The sequence below is a fragment of the Euphorbia lathyris genome, chromosome 1, assembly GCF_963576675.1.
Source record: "Euphorbia lathyris chromosome 1, ddEupLath1.1, whole genome shotgun sequence".
NCBI lineage: Eukaryota > Viridiplantae > Streptophyta > Magnoliopsida > Malpighiales > Euphorbiaceae > Euphorbia > Euphorbia lathyris.
Window position 1 is genome coordinate 1,777,843 of NC_088910.1, and position 21,365 is coordinate 1,799,207.

Here is a 21,365-nt window from a genome sequence, read left to right on the forward strand (position 1 = left end):
TTTTATATGGCACATGTGGACCTTGAACAATTGCAAGCCATGCACTCATGTTTGTGGCTTGAATAAAGTTTTTCATCCTATTCTTCCAGAATTTATAATTAGATCCAAAGAATAGGGGAGGCCTAGTGATTGATAATCCCTCAGGGAGTATCTGTGTTGTTTGGTTCCCTGGAAGGAAACGAGTGATGTTCTCACCCATTTATGGTATCCGCTCAAGATAGTTATATCTTTGAGTAGTGAGCTTAGGCTCTGATACCACTTGTTGGTCCCGTGTGATTATTTCCAAGGGGGGGGGGTTAGGAACTAATATAACTTTTTTCGTTTAATTGTATGCTGACTTAGTTATTTTGCAAGTTGGTCAGCTCAACTTTTGGTCAGCTTGGCCAGATATGCTATAAGACAGCTTTGGACGGATATTGACTAAAGCTGTTTTATTTATAAGTTAGATATTGACACTCTTGGAGGTCAGCTTCTAACTCAGCACTTGAAATTACTCAGAGTCAACTTTAAACAATTTTATATGCTGAGTAAATTTCACATACAACACATGCACATATATATATTGAGAGAGAGTTTAGAAATTACTTAGTATCACTTATCCTGGTTCGGCCTCTCCGCCTACGTCCAGTCCCCAGAGTCCTCCGGGCTTTTAGAATCCAATACTGAGCTCTTTAAAGGTAGAGCACAAACCAATTACAAGGCAGTTGAATATGCAAAAGTACCTTCCTTTATTCGTCTACTCAACTCCTACTAAGTGCTACAACCCAGCACCTAGATTTCTCTACCACTGAATGTTTACAACCAAACACTCAGCACTACACTCTCAATTTTACAATTGATAAACACTTGTTCCTTTTAAATAAAGAACACTTTAGAAGATTACAAGTAATCACTCTAGCATTTACACAAGGAATAGAAGATGGGTGTAAGATCTCTTTTTGTATCTAAGTGCTTTTGTATCTTTTCTCTCTTGTATTTTTCTTCTTGTAATTCGGCAATGATCCAAGGATTTTGATTGTCCTTATATAGGAGAAAATCTGGAATCAGATCATTTTGAAATGATGTAGCCGTTAATGTTAAAACGGCTCTTTTAGGGGACAGATTCTGGTCATCTTCAGACTGTTCCGGCCATTCCCTTCCTCTGCATTTCTTCAGACGTCAGGCTTGTCTTTTTGCGTATGGCTTGTCTTTTTGCGTCTGGCTTGTCTTTTTGCGCCAGTTGTCCTTTACCAATAATCCATTGACCCATACATCTCGGAATGTGTCTTCTGTGTATTTCCAAGGATTCAATTATTGGTGCAGATGGGCGGTAGTCATTGTCTTTTAGCTAACGACTTTTTCATTCTGTCCTGAAGAATCACTCAGCTTCTACTTCGTAAAACCTTGTCATTTACAATTTCCAATCTGAGTATAAGTTTAGTCAGCTCAGCTTCGTGAGACAGTTGTTGTGGGCATGTATGTCTTTGTCTTTTGATGCTAAGTTTGATTCCACTCAGCTTGATACTTTAGGCTTCTATGCTGACCTCTTCCTGTCTTACTTCTTATATTTATCTTTTATTTATATTTATACTCAACATTGAACAAACGGATTAGTACAATTAAAATAAAGCATATAAATTTAATTGTCTCTTAATCATGGATGATTTTGTCAAATCAAAATCTTGTGGAAAGGTGTTTCAACAATTTCTTCCTCAATCTATCCAACAAAAAGGTGAAAATACGCCTCATCGATCTCCCAATAAGTGATGGAAGACCAAGATACCGATCCGTGTCAAGAGGAGTCAAAACTCTAAGAATAATTTTAATATCCTCCCTACACTCCACCCCAACATTCGAACTAAAAAATATACCTGACTTATGTAAATTTACAGCCTGGCCAGATGCTTTCTCATACTCAGCTAATATGCTCATAATTGTTCTTGCTTCTTGACTAGAGTCACCAAAAAACAAGAAACTGTCATGAACAAAAAATAGATGTGAGATAGCCGGAACCTGTCTACAAATTTTGCATCCTGAAATCAGATTCATCCTTTCAGCCCTCAAAATAAGCTTAGATAAGACCTCTGCACACATTATAAATAGATATGGGGAAAGAGGATCTCCCTGCCTAAGCCCCATCTTTGGCACAATCTCATCAGATAATCTTCATTCACTGCCACTTTATACTTAACAGTAGATACACAAAGCATAATCCATTTCACCCAAACCTCATTAAATCCCATTCTTTCCATAACAGTTTTTAAGAAACCACAATCAACTGTGTCATAGGCTTTACTGATATCAATTTTTAAAGCCACATGTCCTGAAGCTCCCCTATTTTGCCTTTTCATATAGTGTATGGACTCAAAAGCAACCTGCACATTATCAATTATGGATCTTCCAGGGACAAACGCAGATTGAGTCTCACTAATCAAAGCAGGAAGAATAGACTTTAATCGATTTGCCAAAGTCTTTGCAACAATTTTATACAAGACATTGCAAAGTGAAATCGGTCGAAAATCCTTAAGCAGAACCGCCTTTTCAACCTTTGGTATAAGTGAAATAATTGTATCATTAAGACCATGTGGAAATTCTCCCTGACTTAACCACCCAATACAAGCATACGCCACTTCACTCCTAATCATATCCCAAAAGGCTTGATAAAAACCCGGGTTAAGACCATCTGGTCCAGGAGATTTATTAGCACTCATTGAAAACAAAGCATTTTTAAACTCATCAACCTCAAAAGGAGCAATAAGTATTTCATTCATAGAATCGTCAACTATCAAATCCACCACATCCAATGTCTCATTTACCCTCACTTCACCTTCAGAATAAACATCATTGAAATACCCTTGAACCATCCTAATCATAGCACCCTGTTCCTCAGTCTCCTCCCCAAGACCATTACCCAGTACAACAATCTGATTTCTCTTCATTCTCTTCACAACACTAGCATGGAAGAATTTTGTATTCATATCTCCCTTAGATAACCAAAAAGCCTTTGCCCTTTGCTTCCAGAAACATTCCTCAGACTCCAAAATCTCATTCAATTTCCATTTTTCCATAAAAAAAAATAGAGCAATAGAATCCATATATTTCTTCCCATAAGAAGTCTCCATTTTCTTTTTCCAAAACCTGATTTGACTTTGAAAACGGGAATTAAAAACCCTACCCCAATCCTCCATAGACCTGATGCACTCTGTAAGTTTTATTGGTACATGCTTTACTCCCTAATTCCTCCAAGTCCCTCTAACCAACTCCCCAAACTCTCTTTCTTTTAACCAATTATCTTCAAAATAAAACCGTTTTTTCTTTTTTCTACTAGTACCAGTTTCTAAATTGAGAATAATAGGAAGATGATCAAAATAAGACATCACTACTGAAGACAAATTATAATCAATAAAGCGAGAGATCCAATCACTGGATCCAAATCCTCTATCCAATTTTTCACGGATCCAATTATTAGAACCATTGCCCTCTCCCACGTAAACTGACTACCTCGTAGCACTAGTTCATGTAACTCACAATCATCAAGCACCTTTTGAAAATCCTGCATTAAATGACTAGGGAACTCTGCACCTCCCTCTTGTTGGTCCCTTATAACAGTGCAAGTATAGTTCCAAGGGGGGGTTAGGAACTATTTAAACTTTTTCTTAAATTTGGGCAAACTTCTTTTCTTAAGAGAAAAGATTTTAACAGCGGCACTGAGTGATCAGTAAGATACTGGCTTAGTCAACTGGTGACTAGGTCAGTTTCTTGACTTGAGTCAGGAGATAGCACTTAAAGTCTATTCCTGAGCTCAGATGTTCGATGCGCACAACTCAGCTTGACCTTTTTACTTGGTCAGTTTTGGTTATTTAAGCAAGCAATATATATAAGGAGTTTAAGGTAAGAAATACGTTACTAAGCAGATTTATCCAGGTTCGGCTTCTTCTAAGCCTACGTCCTGTCCCCGGAACACGTTCCGAGATTTCAAATCCTCTACTGAGCTCTTTAAAGGTAGAGCCTCAAACCTTTTACAATCTTAGCAACTGAGTATAACAAGAGTACCTTCCTCTATACCTCTACTCAATCCTAATCTCTTGCTGAGTACTATAACCGAGTACTCAGCCTCTCCTTTCTAATCTCTAGAAATGATAAGTGTTTGTCCTAAACAATGATTTGCTAAGACACCTTAGATGATTGAATAATCACTCTAGACTTTTACACAAAAGATATTGAATGTAGTGTAAGGTTGCTTTGCTTTTTGCTTGCAGAACTTTGCGTAGAGATTTGGTCAGCGTAATGGTTTGATCAAGTTCTGTGTGTTGAAAGCTTCTGATGGCACTCTATTTATAGAGACGTCTGGGCATCGGTCATTTCGAATTTCGAAATAACCGTTGGAGGGAAACGGCTTCCTATCATTATCATCCTGACTTGCTTAGAGCTCTCGGCCAATCAGATTTGTGTATCTTCTGTTTTCGGTCAGCTCAGCAGACTGTCTCTCCTTTTATGGTAAAGTCAACTAGACAGCATACTGTGTCGTTTGATCTTTACCCAAAGAGGAAATACTTTGTCTGGAAGTTTTCCTTAGCCAGCTGCTGTCTTGTACGTTTGTCGAGTCTACTCAGCAGCTTCATCTTGAAGTTGTTCCCGAAGGTCTTCTAGATCCTTTTTTCGCTGAGTTGCGTTTTGTCCAAAACAACAACATTTTGACAAACGCGGGCCGACTTGTACTGAGTTGTTTGACTTGGGCTTTGACACTTGTATTGGGCTTGGGCCTTTTAATTCTTGTGTCTTATAAACAATTTTAACTCAACATTGAACAAACACATTAGTAGAATAAATCAAAGCATTTAAACTTAGTGTGTTTAGAATATGTATTTCAATTATACTTAAACAATTTTGTCAAAACAAAATTATGTGGAAAGGTGTTTCAACAAACTCCCCTATTTTGATGTTGGCAAAACCATTCAGCGAGGAACTCAGTATTGAGCTCCCCCATGATAGTTGACCTATTATACTTAGCAAACTCCCCCGTAAGGGTTGAGCTACTGACTTAGTTTTACTCTAAACATTTACAGGTTTAATCGAGCAAGTCTAAGGTCAGTTTTCAGATATAGGTCAGCTTATGTAACATATTCTATTTACTCAGTATTAAGCGGAAGGTTTAATCATTTAGAGTGCGCTGAGTAATTTGTTGTTCAATGAGTTCTATAAGACAATGTTATATAGGCATATAAGTCAATGTCAAACATGTTATCAGTTTTAATTGAAGATACATAATGACTCAGTACACAGCAACATATATCATAACTTAGGAATAGAATGAAAGATGCAGATATGATATATTGATATCGGTAGTTAGTGTTTACAACAAAAACTTAAAGACAAGGCATATAGATTACATCGTACTTAGTCTATACTAAGCTAGCCTATTTCTATTTCCTATACTGAGCTAGCCTATTTCTATTTCCTTTTCTTTTGTTGGGACTGACTAGACCCATGCTGTGTTCTTACTGGTGTTCTTGCTTGTTCTTTCTCCCCCGTTTTGTTAGCATCGGGAGGAGGAATCCTAAAGCTGTCGGTTAAGACAGCCCTGGTCAGTTCATTGGACAACGTTTTAAGGCGGTCAGCGCTTTCATTTACTCCATCAAAAATGGCAACACCCTGATTGGAGACTTCATCAAGAATATTGAGGTTGGCAGCGCTGATCATACTGACGATGAAAGCTTCAGACTTACCAATCCATATAAGTGCATCAGTCAGTCCAGCAATGACTTGATGAAAGGTTTTGAGTAGGTAAGTGTCAAAGTACTGAAGCTGGATATTTGTGTGACGGATGTGATTGAAGGTTTGTCTTGTGATAGATAGCATCTCGTTTTGTTTCATTTGGTCAGTGTCCATTTCTTGCTTGTTCAGATTGAGCAATCGAACAGCTTCACCAATTTGCTCCACTGAGCACTGAGAGTAAGAGACCATTTGCTCATTGGTCTTTAGTTGCTCGGTGTGAAGCTGAGCAAAGAGCATCTTTACCTCATCAGAGGTTGCATATCCAGGTTGCACAGCTGACAAATTCTGTACTTGCTGTTGTAGAGCATTTAAGTGTTGCACAGTTGTCAGCTGGATCTCGCCCATCTTGGCGATAGAATCCTGCTTAGCTTGCTGTGTTTGATAGGATACGATGACGTTCAGCAAGTCCTTGAGTCCCTTAACTTCGTTGAGAAGCTGAGTGACCTGGGAGAGCTGAGTAGTCTCAATAGATGAAGACCCAGCAGCAGGAGGAGTGGACTGTTGAAGGTCTCTGATCAACGCTTGCACTGAGTCAATTATCCTTTTGCCGGACTCAGTGGCATTCAGATAGCTTTGAGAGCCTTCAGGGACATCAGTGTGACCGGTAGGAAGAGGAGTTAGAGGAATGACATGGTCAGTGACTGGAAGTGTTGTTCCAATCTGCACTTGAGATTCTGGTAGAACGGATGGATCGGCAGATAGATGAGTTAGAGAAGTAGCAACGCGAATACTGTCAGTGCTGACGGGGGCGGATATGTTTGGAGTCAGCACCATGCTTGGAATAATAGCATTTACAGTAATCGGCTCAACTTGACTGGTTGAGTTGGCGGAAGCATTTAAGTCGGCATGTTCCTGTTAAGAAGAAACAGAGGCTTGCTTTTCTATAGATGCCGATGGGTTTCTACCAATAAATTTGAGTTTTAGGGCAGAGGGGTCTTTGGTTGGTTGTTGAACGACAAAGGTAGGAAAAGTTGTTAGTTCAAAATGAGCCTCACTGACTTCTTTCTGACTTACCTTAACCAACCTTCTTTTTCTAGGAGGATTGTCGGCCTGTATAGATTCTCCTGAGTGAGATGGAGAAGAAGCTTGTTGCTGATGAGTAGGCTGGTCATCTTGTACTTGGACTTGATCAACATTGTGTTGGTCAAGTACTTGCTCTTCTCCAGCGGCCAACCCAGTATTGGCTTGCTCAGCTTTAGTTTCACTGGGTGTAGCCTCACTGTCCTCAGCGTCATCCTGACTACTGGCCTCTTCTTCTTCTTCTTCTGAACTAACTCCATCTAGTTCTTCCTCAACTTGTGCAATGAACTGATCGTCCAAATACACCTCATCTTCTTCATACTCAGCTACATTACCTTGACATTGGGTGAAGTGAGAGTCACCAGGCACAACAATGTCAGTAGGTATGGCGTCTAAGGGAGTCAGTGTAGAAGGCTTCTGCTTCTTCTGAGGTTGCTCACTAGTGTCCTCAGTTTCAGGCTCATCTTGCCTGCTCCTTTTCTCAGCTAACTTGGCAGCTGACTTCTGCCTCTTGGCTGGAGACTCAACATCTTTGGAAGGAGTCTCAGCAGCTTTTCTTTTTCGGGAAGCTGGGGCCTTAGTCCTTCTTCCTTTCTTTGGGACAGCAGTTCCCTCAGCTTGCTGTTCAGCACCCGTAGCAGTAGCAACAGCTTTACCTTTCTTCAAGGGCTGTCCGAACTTTAATGCTCTCAGTGAAGCCACTGTGATTTCAGATCCTCGAGTCATCTCCTCATCGATAAGATCAACTTTGTGGTCAATTAGGATTTTGGTGATGAGTGATCCTAGCCTCAGCGTGCCAGTACTGCGTTGGAAGCCAGCGATAAGAAATACTGGCATGTTGATAGGTTTGTACATCAGCATATGCCAGATAAAGCATTGTTCGAAGTTCGCTGCTGAGGTAGTGCAGTTGATCTTCGGGTAAATAAAGTAACTCAGTAGATAATGAGCCATCTTCTGGTGCTGACCCATAGATGAAGCGGAGACTTCTCCTGAGTGGCCTTCAGGTTTGCAGAAGTTGATCTCGTACCTAGTACCATTCTGATCTCCAGACCTCCTTAGCCTTGCTCCCTCAGTTTTTAACTTGAGCAAATTCCCTAGGTAGAGAGGGTTGATGAAGATGGTTTTCTTTTTCACCACTGTTACCAAGTAGTCTTGGTTATCATTGGCAACGCGAAGGTTGTGGTAAAACTCCTTTACCAGGTCAGGATAGGTGTGATCCCTAATCGAAAACAGCTCAGTCCATCCATTTTGTGAAATCCACTCATAGAAGGGTTGTTCGGATTGTACGAAGGCTTCAGATACCCATCTTGAGGGTTCAACCTTCCATTCTCGGACGTTTTCGAAGACCTTTGAATAGGTCCTGACTTTTTCAGGCTTTCCCTTACCAGAGGAGGTTTGGCCAGTTTTTCCTTTACTCAGTGAGGTGACCTTGGTGGATTCCGGCATAGAGGTTTGCCTGGAAGTTTCATCGGAGCTGGGCTTAGAGTGGCCAGCACCGGAGATGTTGAAGGTAACTTTAGTCATAGTTTTGGAGAAGAAGGTATGAAAATCTTAGAGAGAGAGAGAGTGTTTAGTGAGAAAGCTTTCTTTGCCTTAGTGATTCGATAATCGTAAAGAATAAAAAATGGGGAATTACCCATTATTTATAGAGGTGAGGTGTGGTGTGGATTTTATCAAATCCATGTGTCAGTTTTGCCTCGGGATTGTGAACCGACAAAAAATCCTAGCTTTTATGACACATTCGGCGCGTACGTCATCCTAGGTGGCTATACGCGTGCTTTTGCATTTATTCTAACGGATCTAACACTCAGCGTTTAGAATACTAAGCGTTTCATATTCTGAGTGGTCAGTATTGCATAAAGGGATGATTTCTAAGTTTAAACTAACTTACTCAGTGTGAAGGTTTACACAGTATTTGCTGTTCAATTAATTTCAATGAGTACTCAGCAAAAACAATCATTCAGCATAGTAATTCACTCAGCATGCATATTCATTTAGTTCAGGAATTTACTGAAGAGGATTAAACATACCAATAGCTTCTCTCAGTATGTTGAACTGCTCACGGGCCAGTGGCTTCGTGAAGATATCAGCAAGCTGCTCGTCCGTTGGGACAAAGGTCAGCTTTATCTCACCTTTGAGTACATGGTCTCTGTTGAGCGATTTCCGCAAGTGCATGGTTTCTCTTGTAGTAATAAAAATATCGATCCCACAGGGATACGTTTTTTAACGAAAAACTTATTTTTGAATCTGTTAATTTCGAACTTGTTAGATTTACTATTGAATGTAAATGAAAAGTGAAATTTGTCTAATTGAATTTAGGAAATTGTTTAATTGAGTTTGTGGACTTTGAATACTTGAAAATGCTGGAATAAGATTTTATATTTAGAATATATCGATTGTTAGAAAGATCTTCTGATTTTAAGGGTGAATTTTACAAAACAGGAACATTTAGAACTTTTTAGAAAAACGAATGGATTTATTCATTTGCATTAAGCAAAGAAAACAACTCAAACTTTGTATCAATTATAATGATGAAATAAATGACGGAACCTCTAATTAATTGGCTTTGAACGCGACAAAACCCTTTCGGGATAGTTGCCCTTACTCAAATTAAAACTCTTTCGAGATGATAATTTGCCTAAGTGTTCAACAAAGTTTCCTTGTAATGATTTTGAATTCAACTGTGTATTAATGAAAACACCAGCCTCACTTATATTGGATTGGTTACCATAAGTGCTGCATAACGATTTGTCGAATAGAACGGACTTTATTAGATGAAATATAAATTGATACAAGTTTACAGAGAATAAGGAGCATCGAGGTCTTCGAGGGCGTGCAAGTGAACGACTTGATTGGTTCCTTTCCTTGGGTTTCCTAAGAGGTTGTCAGGCTCAGGGGCGAACACTCTACTCAATCTTCTCGCTGTAACTTTGTAATAGGGATTCGATCGGCCACTACCATGATGCAAACTAAAACTGGAACAATGTCTAAACGCTACTGAGTTGTAATTAAACTATAAACAATATGTGTACCTCATCTTGTTTTGTATAGAATCTAATTTCTAACTCTCGAAATGTGTTTACTTAGAACTTCGACATAAGTTCTACGCTCTGATTCTATATCTATATTATAACATTTCACTGCCCTTTTTCTCAACATCAACTCTTTATTTATAGATGTTGAAGGGTTGTGTTTGAAGTGATGTATCCGTTGGTTAAGAGTCGTGTCCGTTGTGAAAGGACATCTTTATCCACTTGAACGAACGCGTTTCTTGGATTTTCAGCATGTGTTAAATGCTCTTTGTAAATTTTCTGCACTTACCGAGGATGGTAATCCGCGGCCGTGAATGACGTAGCATTGAGTTGAACGACGGACGAAGGGGAGAAATAGCTATACCACGCGTGTCGCGGCCACGGGTTGAGGATCCACTGTCGCGGCCCGGTGATTTTTCTCACTTCTTAGCTTTCATTCGTGTCTTCGACTTGGCGCTTTCGATTTATGTCGTCTTTGACTCCTTTTGTAGGGTTTTTCTTCTGTTTTAGATCCTTTTTCGTTCCTATTTGGATTTTACCAAATATTTAGGTACCTTGCAAGAAAGAAAGATATTTGAGAGTAAAAGTAATCTAAACAGATATAAATAACACGAATTTGTAATAAAAATGATGTAAATGTTAATGATATTTTAGGTATATTTTGGGCTTAACAAATCTCCACACTTAATCTTTTGCTAGTCCCGAGCAAAATTTCACTGAATTTATTCCTTAACTAATCTCTTTATGAAAATAAAACATATATCTTTGTGTTTACCTTTTAAATTAGTTAAGCCGAAAAGACTAACTTTGCATGGCAAATTTATACGCAAAATATCAAACTAACTTAGTATAAGTACGATATATCATTCGTCTTGTATTTCAATGTTTAAATTTGAAGTATTCGGGACGATGTAAGCACGCATGTTATTGAGTCTTTCATCTCAAGGCATTTCAAAGCACCAAATTTCTTTTCCCAAACTTGAATTATTATATATGTGTATTAAGTTTAATTTATTTGCTTAGTTACGCCCGTGATAAGGGTGGTCTCGATCGTAACTTTATATGCATTTTATTTATGTTCGCTTAAGAGGTACCGACCATGCCATGGGTGGACGCAATCGTTACTTTAAACTTTAAACACGCTTAATTTTTCTTATTTAAACGTTCCTTTCATACCTCAATTGTGATAAGGGTGGTCGCAATCGTGGCCAAAAGTACGCTTTATTTATTAATTTCTTCCCTTTCATACCTTGATTGTGATAAGGTTGGTCTCAATCGTGGCCAAAAGTTAAGAATACGATTTATTGATTATAACTTGGGAAAAAGAAAATTAGCACATTCATCCTATATTGACTTAAAATTCAACATGTATTATGGCAAAAGTTTCCTTAAAAACTTCAATTGGTTTTAATGTAAGACAAAATCAAAACCGAGCTAAAAATTGTTAGTTTAATTTAATGCCTATAAACCTAATTGAAAATTTAAAATAAGATTTATTATATCATGAATTTCATGATATGAAATAGAGATTGAAAATAAAGAATTTTTACTTAAATGCATTTACTCGAGACAATTTTTACTTAAAATCGTGTCGAAGATTTGTGAAAAATTTGAAAAATATTACCCGTATAGAAATATTTATTTCTATCGATAATGATAACCTAAAAATAATCGTAAAATTTTTAACTTATGATTAATTTATAAATGTAAAAATGATATTTCATAAAAAATGTTAATTTTTTTCATTTGTTGCAATATACGTTGCATTTTGTATTTTTGAAAACAAACAAGTGTTGCATACATTCATTCATTCATTTGCATACATTTGTTCATTCATTCGTTTGTATAAAAATGATATATGTATATATCTCCTCCCACACTTAAATTGGACCATGTCCTCATTGGTGCAAAAATGGAGATAAAACGTTAAAGAGAAAACAAACGGAAAGAAATGAAAGATATAGCAAAGAAAACATGCATCATAAAATTAAATTAAAACTGAAATTGTACGAAAACATAAGAAATAAAAATGTACGAAACTGAAATAAAAACAAGATAAGATAAAAATAAAAGATAAAACCTAAGCATGCGGCGGGGAATCCGGAGGTGTTGGTGAAGTTTCCACATTTCGGCGTCGGAAAAACGAAAGCATCCGATGCCGAGTCGATCTTTGCGCACGCCTCAAAGTATTGAGGTTGTCATTCATCACCATGTTGTTCTCCACCAAATCATCAATTCTCAAATTCATTTGTCTATTATTGGCATTGATTTGGTTCAAAATTCTCCTTAAATCCACCGGATCATTATCTTGTGTTGCTTGGGCTTGTGGGGCATCTTACGCTCCTTCCTCCGCTCCTTCTCCCTCGGTACCTACATTATGAGAACTAGAAGCACCTCCACCCATAGTGCCACGAAGATGAGCAATACAGGTAGCATAAGAAATAAAAACCGGAGGAGCCGCAGAAACCAACAAATGAGCCCGCTCAAGAGCCGCAATGTCCAAAACCGGAACATATCCATGGTAGGTGGACATATCAAAAGTAGCCAATTCATCCCGTGCTCCCAAAATAATAGCGGTTATGAAATTACCGAGAGGGACTTGAGTGGTATGAGCCCTCGAAGCACGATATAAATTGTCAAAAATCATTCCAATGCTATCAACCCGTAAACCCTTGAACAAACAATCCCAAACAAACAAATCCCGGACTTGAATCTTCGAACTCTCAACACGATCAAAAAGTGAAAAACTCAAATACTTGTGAAAGAAGAACACACAATTGTCCTTAATCAACTTGCTTGAAGTGTTTTTAGAATCAAAAGAAGTTTGGTCGGAAAGAGTTTGCCAAAAAGAGTTATTGTCAAAATCCCGAGGCTTATCATAAAAATCACTAGTAGGGAAACCAAACATGTTACCCATAGCCTCATAATCAACGGTATAGGTGACACCATTATTCCAAAAAGAAATTTCAGTCCGCTTTTTGTTCATCGTCAAAGTAACCAAAAATTCAACCACATACTCTTGAATTTGTGGAAAACGCATAGAAGCAAAAGTTTCCCATCCCAAAGTTTCAATAAAAGCAGTAATTTGTGTAGTGAAGTTCAACTTCCTTACCGAATCAAAGTCAAGAAACTGCATATCCACGAACTTACGATTGGCGTTTGAAAAAGTGCTTGAAACGTCCAACTTCTTCTTCAGAATGAATGTCGAAATAAGCCCCGCAACTAATCATTAGGCGATTAGCCTCAGTGACAGCCGGCTTGTGTCCAACACGCTTTGCTCTAGGCATGGTTATGGTGTTTAAGGTTTAGATGAAAAAGATGAAAAGAGAGAAAAGCTTGAGGTTGAAGATGAAGTAGAAGTGTTGTATGTAGACTTGAATTGAAAGGGGTAAGTGATTAAAAAGGGTAATGATGAAATTGGGAAGAGTAAAAGTGAAGTATTGGGAAGAGGTAAGAGTAGGAATTAGTTAAAATTGGAGGTGGTGTAAGGTTTGTGTAAGGAATAGGTATATATAGGGTTTGAAGAGGAAGTTTAATAGGTAGAGTAGGAATAGGAAGAGTAATGAGTATAGTTGGAATAGGAAGAGGTGTAAGTAGAGGAGGAATAGGAAGAGTAATAGGTAGAGGTTGAATAGGAAAAAGGTTGAAAATTAGGCCAAAAATCCGGACTTGGAGTTGCCTTTAACACGCGTCGTGGTCGTGGATGTGCATCCGCGGCCGCGGATCGCGTTTTTCAGCCAATTTTTTCTTTGAATTGTTGTGGGAATTTGCTGAAGTTACCGAGAAATACACCATTCGCGGCCGCGAATCGCGTTTGGCAGCGAATTTTTTTGTCTGAATTTGGAGTAAATTTGCTGAAGTTACCGAGAATCCATTAATTCTCGGCCGCGGATCACCTCGTGGCTACCCAAATCTGCATATTAACTCCTATTTGTGTAATTTCTTTGATAAATTTGATCCTGTACTCCTGGACAATGTAATCTGTACTTAAGAACATAAATGTAAAACATTAATTGATAAGGAAAACCAAAGGTTTATCCTTATTAATGAAAAAATAAATGAAAAATGCTTTAATTAATGGATGTTAAATTAAGAATAGGAAAGGTTTGGAACTAAAATTAATTGAAGCATTTATGTGCATTTATTAATGTAAGTTAAATGAATCTTTATTTAAGGAATTGAAACTTAGTTATTAATCATTTAATTAGTAATGAATGGATTAAGTTTGCATTTAATAAGTGCATTAGTTTAGAATTATGGAATTAAATGTTAGTTTAACCAAATAATCAAAAATAGGAAATAATGCAAAAGAGAAAGATTTTTATTGAATAGAAACATATTTACAAACAAACGAAACAAAAGCTATGCTAAAAATTCGTCCATTTCAATCAGGATTTTCTTAGCCCTATAGCGTTCTATTTTCAACTGCACGAAGGCTTGACGTTCTGGTGCAGAAAGAAAATTTGGTCCTGATCGAAATACTCGTTTCACTAGACCTTCATATTCTAAAAACTCATAGTCTAGCATTGGAAAAGATTCAGCATCACTCCAAGGAACAGAAATACTTCCCTTGGTCCCTAGAATTATTCCACATACAATATTCCCGAATCCAACCTTCTTAGCCTTGGATCTAGATGCGGCAACAAGACCATCCATCAGAATTTTTGAAGAATCAACCACGTTACCTTGAAATATATCGCCAAGGACATAAAGATCAGATTCTTGGACGACACTACTGAACGTACGACCGAACAGGCTGTGACTCAGAAACTTATGCAGATATAGCATAGAGTTGGAATAGAAAGACTTATTATAGGCAAGTTTTGGGTGGAAAGACCAGATGCCGGTGAGCATTCGCCAAATATCAGTAGACGTCATATCTCTTCCATGATGACGTTTGGTAGTATCCTTCAAGGGAAAACCAAACCAAGCATATAATTCTGGATATCCAAAAGTGAAAGTTTTGCCATCCCGACGAAAACTAAGACGCACCCGACGCTTGTTAACAAAGCGAACCGTACAGAAGAACACTAATATCCAGTCTCCAATTATAGGAAACTTCATATTAACAAATCTGGTCCATCCTAAACGTTCCATGTAGCGACTCATATCATCTTTAATTCCCAACTGATCGTTAAGAAAGTCATCCATGTATAGCATTCCGACAAAGAATGTGTATCGAAGCTTCAAGAAGCGCCTGGGAAAGTTACATTCGTAACGCTCTGATATATCAACACGTTTATTGCGTGAAGCAATAACTTTCTTAGATGAAGTGTTTGAGGAAGTCATGGTGTTTGGAATGAGTAAGGAAGAAAGGTTCTGAACTTAATTTCTGTGTTGTTGAATGGTAAGAAAATCAGAGATAGTTCTGATAGAGATGAAAAGAAAGTGACAGAAAACTGAACATCTAGAACCTATTTATAAGATCCTAGGACGAAAAGAGGTGTTGTTTTTGAAATGAAAAGGCATGAAACAAACCTTTTGGAAATGAAGAAACTTAACGCTTCATTTCTGAAGAGTTGCATCTGCTGGAAAAAGGGTCAATTTTTGCATAATTTCCCCGTGTCGCGACCGAGGATGCTGACCCGCGGTCGCGACACGCTGATTTCCTTGCGGAAATCAGTTGTCAAAACTCCAAATTTCTGATCCTCTACCGAGAATCCTCATCCTCGGTAAGTTCAGAAATTTTCCTTTCAATTTGAAATCAGAATTCTCAACTGAGAATCTGAAATCCTCTACAAGTCCAGAAATTTTTCTGGCTACTAATTATACCCAAATTCTCAACTGAGAATTTTAAATTCTCTATAAGTTCAGAAATTCCTTACCTCCTTAAGAATTCTATATATGTGAATCCTCAACTGAGAATTTCAAATTCTCAACTGAAAATCACTGAATTTCTTCTAATTCTCATTAAATTCCTAAAATTTAATTAAAATCATGACTTGTATATATTTTTCTATATCTAAAATTCTAATATAAAATTATATAATTTAAACAAAACAAAAATAAAAATAAAAAATAATAAAAACTAACTATTAGAAAAATGAAATGATTTATATGTCAGAAAATCTTGTTACGAAATTAGTTCCTATTTCGGAAATATTTTCATAATAAATTTTACATCGATTAGCGTTAACTTTAAAACGATTACCGTTAGTTTCCTCAAGTTCTAAAGAACCATAGTCGAATGTTTTGACGACTAAATACGGTCCGTCCCATCTGGACTTAAGTTTTCCTGGAAATATACGAAGCCGTGAATTAAATAACAGCACCTTATCTCCAACATTAAAGTGTTTGACTTTGATCTTGGCATCGTGCCATTTTTTCACTTTTTCTTTATAAATCCTCGCATTTTCATACGATAGATGTCGTAACTCATCTAACTCATTTAAATTGAGCAAACGTTTCTTTCCTGCTTGTTGTAAATCAAAATTAAGTTTTCTAATAGCCCAATAGGCTTTATGTTCTAATTCAACTGGTAAATGACATGCTTTTCCATACACCAAACGGTATGGAGTCATTCCTATTGGTGACTTAAATGCAGTACGGTATGCCCATAGCGCATTATTGAGTTTTTATGACCAATCTTTTCTTGATGATGAAACAGTTTTCTCTAGAATCCATTTGAGTTCTCTATTTGAGATCTCCGCCTGACCATTCGACTGAGGATGGTATGGCGTTGACACGCGGTGGCGTACTCCATATTTTTTCATAAGCATATCAAAATTTCGATTTATGAAATGGGTACCGCCATCACTAACAACGAATCTAGGACAACCGAATCTACAAAATATATCGTCAAGAAAATTAATAACTACTTTAGAATCATTCGTAGGGGTTGCAATTGCTTCAACCCACTTCGAAACATAATCAACGGCTACTAATATGTAAGTTTTACCATTGGAAGGCGGAAAAGGTCCCATGAAATCAATTCCCCACATGTCGAAGATTTCAACTTCCAACACGTTTTTGAGGGGCATCTCATCTTTCCTTCCTAAATTTCCCGTTCTTTGGCATTTATCACAACGAGTAATAAATGAACCAACGTCCTTAAACATTGTAGGCCAAAAGAAACCACATTCTAATATTTTAGCTACCGTTTTATTAACTCCATTATGTCCTCCATATGAGCTGGAATGACATTCCGTTATTATAGATTCATATTCATTTTCTCCAACACATCTCCTAATTATCCCGTCACCACATGATTTGAATAGAAAGGGATCTTCCCAAAAATATTGTTTAATATCGAAGAAAAATTTCTTCCTTTGTTGGGAAGATAATCCTTCCGGAACAATATCGGTTGCAAGATAATTAGCAAAATCTGCATACCATGGTGACATGATACTTTCTACTTGATAGAGATGTTCATCGGGGAAATCATCTCGTATACCGACAGTTTCACCTATAGGACCGTTTTCATCTTCTAGTCTCGATAGATGATCGGCGACAAGGTTTTCTACTCCCTTTTTGTCTTTAATTTCTATATCAAATTCTTGTAACAACAAAACCCATCTAATCAGACGCGGTTTTGCATCTTTCTTAGCAAACAGATAACGTAAAGCTGCGTGATCTGTATAAATAATAACTTTAGATCCTAACAAGTATGACCTAAACTTATCACATGTAAATACTACGGCTAACATCTCTTTTTCTGTTGTTGTGTAATTTAATTGTGCACCGGACAATGTGTGACTTGCATAATAAATAACATGTAATCTTTTATCCTTTCTTTGACCTAAAACACATCCCACTGCTAGGTCACTTGCATCACACATGATTTCAAAAGGTAAATCCCAATCGGGCTTAGCAATTATGGGTGCACTGACTAAGGCTGTTTTCAATGTTTCGAAAGCTTTAATGCAATCTTCATTAAAGTCGAAGGTTGAATCCTTCATAAGTAAATTAGTAAGTGGTTTGGAAATTACAGAAAAGTTTTTTATAAATCTTCTGTAAAAACCTGCATGTCCTAGAAAAGATCTTACTCCCTTGACAGTTGTTGGTGGGGGTAATTTTTCTATTACTGAAGTTTTTGCTCTATCCACTTCTAATCCTTTTTCGGATATTTTATGACCTAAAACAATTCATTCGTCAACCATGAAATGACATTTTTCCCAATTTAATACTAAATTCGTTTCTTCGCATCTAGAAAGAACTTTATCTAAGTTTTTTAAACATGCATCAAAAGAATCTCCATAAACTGAAAAATCATCCATAAATACTTCCATGATATCTTCGATGAAATCATTAAAAATTGCAGTCATACAACGTTGAAAAGTTGCTGGTGCATTACATAGACCAAAAGGCATTCTTCTATATGCAAATGTTCCATAAGGACATGTGAAGGTTGTTTTATCTTGGTCATCCGGGTAAATATATATTTGAAAGAATCCAGAATAACCATCAAGAAAACAATAAAATGCATGACCGGCTATCCTTTCGATCATTTGATCGATGAAAGGTAAAGGAAAATGATCTTTCCTAGTTGCCTTATTTAGGTTCCTATAATCTATACAAACCCTCCAACTAGTGGTGGTTCGCGTAGGTATTAATTCACCTTCATCATTCCTTACTACAGTTATACCTCCCTTTTTGGGTACACAATGGATTGGACTAACCCATTCACTATCCGAAATAGGATAAATGATTCCATTGTCTAAAAGTTTAGTAATCTCATTTTTTACTACTTCTTTCATGTTCGGATTTAAACGTCTTTGTCTATCCGCTTTAGGTGGCTTATCTTCTTCTAAGTGAATCCTATGCATTACAATACTAGGATTAATTCCTTTTAAATCTGAAATCTGCCATCCCATACTTCCTATTCTATTTCTAACAACTTCTTTCAATTTTTCTTCTTGATTTTCTGTTAATTTGTTAGAGATGATTATAGGTAGAGTATCACTTCCGCCTAGGAAAGTGTATCTCAGATGGTTTGGTAATTCTTTAAGTTCTAATTTAGGTGGAACTATTACTGAAGGCGGAACTGGTCCATCTTCTCGAATCAAAGGCTCTGGGTCCTTATCTTCTAGTTCTTCACCCATTATAGGTTCCATTATTTCTTCTCTTTGAACAATTTCATTAACACATTCTTCAACTAAATCAAGCTTCATACAAGCGAAATCCTACATAGGATATTTCATTGCTTGATTCATATCGAACTCGATCTTATCGTCACCTATTCTTAAAACTACTTTTCCTTCCGACACATCAACTAGAGCACGTCCCGTGTTCATGAATGGTCTACCAAAGATTAGAGGACAATTAGCATCATAAGCAAAATCTAAGATAACAAAGTCAGTAGGAAAAATAAATTTGTCAACTTTCACCAAAACGTCTTCAATTATACCATATGGTCTTTTAGTGGATTGATCCGCTAATTGCAAAACCATATTGGTACGCTTGATGTATTCTTCTAAACCTAATTTCTCAAAAATAGACAATGGCATCAAGTTTATACTAGCTCCTAAATCACAAAGACAACTTGGGAATTCCATATTTTCCAAAGTACACGGAATGGTAAAGCATCCGGGATCTTTGAGTTTAGTAGGTAATTTGCTTGATACTATCGAACTACATTCTTCAGAAAGTGAAATGGATGAAATTCCTTCCCAACTAATCTTTTTTGAGATTAAATCTTTCAAGAATTTTCCATAGTTAGGAATTTGCGTAATTGCATCCGTGAATGTTAAATTTATATGCAAATTTTTAAGTTTATCTAAAAATGATAAAAGTTGTTTATCATGGTCCTTATTTCGGACCCTGTGGGAAAAGGTGGTTTTGGTACAAAAGGTTTTGGATTAGAGTCAATTGGCGTATCTTTTTGTTTTAATGTATCTTCTTTGGATTTTGGTAAATCATTTCTAGGTAAAGTTGAATTTCCGGGCATTTCCGGACCTAAGTAGTTTTTTCCTGAACGAAGAGTGATAGCCTTAACATGCTCTTTCGAATTTTCTTCCGTTTGGCTGGGAAGACTTCCCTCTTTGCGGGATGGAATTGATTTAGCAAGTTGTCCAATTTGAACCTCCAAATTATGGATGCTAGATGATTGGTTTTTGATAAGCTGATCGAATTTACTTTCGATCCGTTTAAAACCATCGTCTTGATTACTTACCTTTCCATTCATAGCATCAATAAATTTGTCGATTTTTGAAGATAAAGTGCTAATCGTATCTCTTGTTTGATTTTGATAATTATTTATCCGATATTGATTAGCATTTGCATTATTATTATTATTACCATCTTTCCAGTTAAAGTTAGGATGATTTCTCCATCCAGGATTATAAGTATTAGAATAAGGATTAGTAGTTTGGTTTTGTCCTTGGACAAAATTTACCTGTTCTATCTCATTCATACCTTCGTAATCAATGTCTCTCTGGATTGGATCATTAGAATCGCATGGTGCCATAAATTTATCAATTTTGTGCGATAAGGCAGAAAATTGGGCTTGTAACATTGCTACAGGATCAAGATTCATTATACCTTTAACCGATAATGTACCTGAGGATGATGGTTTCGCCGTCGGTATATGGCCACGCTCGGCGGGCCACATACTGCTGTTGATTGCCATTTCTTCCAAAAGTTCTCTTGCTTGGGCGGACGTCTTCTTCATAAATAACCCTCCAGACATAGCATCTAATGAACCTCTAGTTGTAGGATTTAATCCATTATAGAATGTCTGCATTAAAAGTGCATCTGGCAGTTGGTGGTGTGGGCATAAACGTTGAAGTTCTTTAAAACGTTCCCAAGCTTCATAAAGAGTTTCATTATCATTTTGTGTAAAAGATGTCAACTCTTTGATGACTCTTGCGGTTTTTGCTAAGGGAAAATATTTTTGTAAAAATGCTTGGGCTAATTGGTCCCAAGTTTCAAATGTTGCAGCAGGCATAGAAGTTAACCAAATTTTTGCCTTATCCTTTAAAGTGAAAGGAAAGAGGCGAAGTTTGATTGCTTCGGCTGTTACATCAGTAATTTTAAAAGTGTCACAAATTTCTAAGAAATTTGTCAAATGTGCATTAGGGTTTTCGTTAGGTAGTCCATAAAACGTTACGTTGTTTTGCAACATATTAAGCAAAGCAGGCTTAATTTCAAATTGATTTGCGTTTATACGGGGTCTAACTACACTATTAGTTACACCGGCCATTCCTGGCCTAGCATAATCCATAAGTGTTGGTGGATCGGCCATAATCTCTGGCTGGTCTACTTTGGTTTTTAAGGGTGTTTTGTCTTTGTTTTTGTTGTTTTTCTTAAGTGTTCTTTCAATTTCTGGATCTAAAGGATCTGGTGGCGTGCCCGAATTTCGCAAACTGCGCATGAACTTGAAATTGTTACACGAGCCAAACTACCTTCAAAACAAAATTGAAAACAAGTATGTTATATAACTGAAAATAAATAAAATATAAAAATAATGTATAAACCTATATTCGAAAATAAAATACGAAAAATAAAAATTTTGTCAAAAAATTTTGGCGTATCCCTGGCAACGGCGCCAAAAACTTGTTGAGCGATTTCCGCAAGTGCACGGTTTCGCTTGTAGTAATAAAAATATCGATCCCACAGGGA

At 37.0% G+C, this 21,365-nt stretch overlaps 1 non-coding gene across 1 annotated transcript; it reads left to right on the forward strand.

Annotated features, from left to right (window-relative positions):
* The first annotated feature begins 20,503 nt into the window (after positions 1 to 20,503).
* LOC136216008 (small nucleolar RNA R71) lies at positions 20,504 to 20,610 on the forward strand. Its single transcript, XR_010683006.1, has one exon. It is a non-coding gene; the product is annotated as a small nucleolar RNA R71 (small nucleolar RNA).
* The last annotated feature ends 755 nt before the right edge of the window (positions 20,611 to 21,365 follow it).